The sequence below is a fragment of the Chinchilla lanigera genome, unplaced genomic scaffold (assembly GCF_000276665.1).
Source record: "Chinchilla lanigera isolate Chin_1 unplaced genomic scaffold, ChiLan1.0 scaffold00021, whole genome shotgun sequence".
Classification (NCBI taxonomy): Eukaryota; Metazoa; Chordata; class Mammalia; order Rodentia; family Chinchillidae; genus Chinchilla; species Chinchilla lanigera.
Window position 1 is genome coordinate 23,256,961 of NW_004955422.1, and position 4,444 is coordinate 23,261,404.

The following is a 4,444-nucleotide window of genomic DNA, read 5'->3' on the forward strand; positions in this document are numbered from 1 at the left end:
CCTTCTTTCTTTTCTCTTTTCCCTCATCCCAGTTGCTCTTTACTTTTGAGCAGTTTCCTTTCGTTTCACAATGTTTATCATATCTCCTAGTTTTTTATTCACTCTTTAAAGTGAGATTTTATACCTGGCATGGCACTTTCACATTCTACGCATTTGGTAAAGTCTCCTTTATTCTGCACTAGGCACACTTCACTGTCCCATTTCCCCTCAGGCCTTTAGAGCTTGTCCAATCCTAGACAGTCTCCGGGAGACAGAGAACAGGTGTAGCACTGCTGCTAGAAGCAGGAACTGCACTTGCTGGTTTCTCAGCCATGCAGGACACACGTTTGTTGTCTTGTGTATTATTAGAAGCACAGCATAGTGCCACAGGCCTTTTGAGTTTACCTCCCAATGTTAAGGTACCAGAGGTAACGGTGCTTTGGGAAGATGAAGTAGTCATAGTGAGGGCACTTTCTGAAACCACTGTCCCCCTGAGCACTCGCTTCGTAAAAATTCCAGGTTTTGGTGTTGTACAAGCCACACATCTCCTCGCCTCAGATTTATTTCGAATTGAACAGGTGTCACAGTCCCAAGTTCCTATTGCTGATTTAAAGCCTGTCCCTGATGAAGGCAGACTTGCTTTGCCATTTTTGGTTGGTGTACCAATTCCAGTCTGTTTGCCCCTTTTTCCTGGTGACAGTTGAAACAGACATGTATCACACTTCCAGAATGATCCAGCTTTTACACATTCCTCGCACCTAACTGCACTAGAAGCAAAGGTACTGCTTGCGGGTTTTGTGTAAACTACTGGCCTAGTTGTGGTAGGCTGAACAGCAAGAGAATCTCCCCTTTCACATGTGAGACCTACAGGGCTTTTCTGAACATCTAGAACACCTCCATCTTTCAGGAGTTTTGCAGGTCTTGAAAGACTCTCCGAGTCTTCACTTTGCCTCTTACAATTTGTTCTGTTCCCTGCGGTGATGTCTTGAATTGAACTCCTTAGAATTGGTTCTACAGCCTTGCTGGAGCCAGAAAGTTCTGTTTTTGTAATAGGCACACTAAATGTAAATGGAGTAAATGATGGAGGTAGTACCACTGGTTCTGTAGATATTATAATTGGAGGTGAAAATCTAAACATGGGACTGCCAGTGCTGCTGGGAGAGGTCCTTTGTACCTTGTTTGCTAATGATTGAGGAGGACTTGTGGATGATGGAGAAGTTGTGATCTCAGCAGAACAAAGATCGATAGTAGGCGCTGAAGAACTGGTGATTGGTACAGAGATTTTTGGTACCTCCAGTACTTCTGTTTCCTCCTCCTCTAGAGGTTTAGAAGCAACCTCTTGTCTCATCTTACCACCTCCTCCAGAAGATGAACCCTCAGCTTTAGGGATACTGAAATTTGGGTATGGAAAGCCACTTTCTGATTGTCTGTTTTCTCTGGGTACCATATTTTTTTCATTTCCAGTACTATCCTTTTTATCTGTTCTTTGACCAGTCTCCTTTAATTCACTAGATGGGATCAGAGATAGTGTAAAAGAAACAGGTATTTTTGTGCCTGTGGAAACTGGCTCTGGGGTCATGGGCTTCTGAACAGGGAGAGATGGAGAGTTCCCATTTGCTCTTTTGGCCTGTGTATCTGTGATGTCTATCCCACTCCTAGCAAGAGAATTCAGAGAAGAAAAAACAGACGGAATTCTCTCCACGTTTCTGAAAGAGCTTGACATCTCTAGAAAGCTCAGTGTTTTGCGAGCTGTTGAGCTGGTTACATCATAAGATTGCACATGGAGTGTCTTGGCCCTCATCTGTCTGACTGGCACCTGATAAGGTGTATTTTGAGGTTGAGACAGCCTTAGAGCAGCTGCCAGACCACCACATATTTTTCCATGATAAAAAGGAGAATCTCTGAGCTGACCTGTTTCAGGATTTGAGGAATTGGCAAGTGAGGGGGACAGGATTTCAAAGCCACTCAAATTGCATGCTGTTTCTGAGCTGGTGGTACTGTGTTGTGAGACAGAATGAGCATATTCGGCCTCTGGAGTCCCCAGAGATGGCTGTGAAGTGTTGTGTGAAATTGCACTATCTTCATCAGAGGCTCTGGAAGAACAACTAGTGGTTGAGATGTTACTGCTCTGAGAGGTAGACTCTCTCGTTTCTGCACAGCTGTCAGTTGGGAGTGCATTTGAAGCAGTACTAGATGTTGAAGACGCTTCTGTACTACTGACTGCTGGCTCAGAAATGCTCTGCCCATCACTGATATTAGAGTTGTCCTCATCTACATACATGAGAGGGTCATCCCTATTTTCTGACCCATGCAGTACCTTGTTTGTGTCTGTTGAGCAGCTCCATGCATCTTCATTCTCTTTGAAGTATTTCTGTAGCCACTGTGGCACAAGATTCTTAACAGATTCTGTAAGGCTGCTAAGAACGCCCTGGCGCTGTGGTGGCCCCTGCTGGTAAGGCTTAATAGGTCTCTGATGGCAAAGTCGCTGGCAGATCTTTCTTCCACCCCTGAGATCTTGGCCACCACTGTCTCCGGATCCTTCTCTATCTACTTCTCTCCCAACCTGGGAGCTGCGGCAGCCTAGGTCTCCACAGCAGTAGCCGCCGCAAGAACCGCCACCTCCTCCTGCTCTTCCTCCTCTGACACTTCCTTCTCCAACTCTTCCTCTTTCTCCCTCTCCTCCGCCTCCTCCTCCATCTCCTCCTCGACTTTGTTCTCTGTCGACTCTTCTGACTCTGCTGAATCCTTCTTTGACTCCTCTGCCTCCTCGCCTGGCTCCTTCCTGTCCTCCATCTCCACTTGCTATGAATCCTCCTCTTCCAAACCCTCCTCCAACTCCTCCCAGTCCTCCAAATCCTCCTCCTTCGAGTCTTCCTTCTCTTCTGACTCCTTCCAGTCCAAGTCCTCCTATGAATCCGACTCCGACTCCTTCTCTGAGTCCTCCTCCAACTCCTCCTCCTACTCCAAATCCTTCTTTGACTCCTCCTCCACTGGCTTCTCCCATTCCTTCTCCACCTCCTCCAGATCCTCCTCCACCGACTCCAACTCCTCCTCCTCCTCGGATTCCCGATCTGACTCCTCCTCCAGCTCCCAAGGCCATGCTGGAGCCTTGGTGGCTTCCCGCTCCCCGCCCGGCGAGGGCGAAGAGGGGCAGGCGGTGGCCTTAGGGTTCAAGCTACTCACACAAGAGTCAGACACACAACACACCAAGAAGTTCAGCAGGGAACAGAAACAGTGCGAACGCGTTGGCAGCGAAGAATGACAGCTGGAGAGACCAAGGATCTGGCTCCAGAACGGCCGCCTCCCGTGGCCTCACAGCTGTTTTCTCGGTCGCTATGGCGATGTCGCGCGCAGATGACTCGCGCTGCCCGGCCTAACTGACCAAAGCCTCGTGGAGTGTCTTCCTGGTCCAGTTTACTTTCTCTCCATTGCTGTTACAAGAAGAACTTTGCGAGCGTGCAGCGGTTGTAGAATCATATGCCACAGTCCTTCAAAATTATAGGAAAGGAAAAGCTCTCCCAATAAATATGTTTAGAATTGAGTAATGGATTTTTAAAATTTTTATATTTTAAAAAATCCTGTTAAGGCCAGACTTTCTAGCAGTATGCTTACAAGCTACTATTCGTGTGCAAACATATTTAACTACCAAATTAGCCCTGTTTTGATGTATTCACTATTTTTTACTTCATTCTAAATGAGTTTATGAGATGTATACAAATTACTCAGCCCACAGATTCAGTTTTTCCCAGACATTAAAAACAATTGTAGAGGTATATTTTAAAATGTAGCATGAAAAGAGATTCCTTGAAGTGTGTAATTGTACTCACTTGAACACTGTATTATTCCTATTAAAGATAACCTTTGAATATAAAACTTTAGCAAATACCAATAAGCCAAAAAGAAGTAATCTACTTACAATCCCACCATTGTTAATATTCCATTAGTTTACTAATCTAATATACCTTTCTCTTTCCTCAAGTGTGGTGACTAGTGACTTGTATTCATAATGATCATGTAAAAAGGCAGCTCTCCTGTAATACTTTTTGACCCCTGGTAAAAACAAAATTTCAGCAGACTCAGTTTCAAGATCTAAGTGGCTTTTATTTGAAGTTTGTGAACCTGGCACCATCCCATCTAGGGATTCAGAAAGGTGCTGTGGTGAGCTGAGTGGAAGAGGTCAGCTGTGTGGGACAGGTGAGCTTTGTAGGTGGAACAGGCTGAGAAGAGCTGAAACAAGGGCCCAGAGGAGTTTGGTCCTCATGAAATTACTTTCCTTACAGGGTTGAAACAGCATTTTCTGTAGCTTAGGTAAACTGAGGCACTTCTGATTGGGTTCCTTTGAAATTCCTAATATTCGGAAAACTGACCTTTCCAAGTTGAGTTTGATATCCTGGCACTTAGCACATTCTGGTTTGGTCTGGGCTTTTGGGCCTAGTGTAGTAGCTCAGACCAAACAATGGATTAT

At 45.5% G+C, this 4,444-nt stretch overlaps 1 pseudogene; it reads right to left on the reverse strand.

The window, feature by feature from the left end:
• Nucleotides 1-3,079, reverse strand: LOC102023927 (annotated as a pseudogene).
• Nucleotides 3,080-4,444: the final 1,365 nt, after the last annotated feature.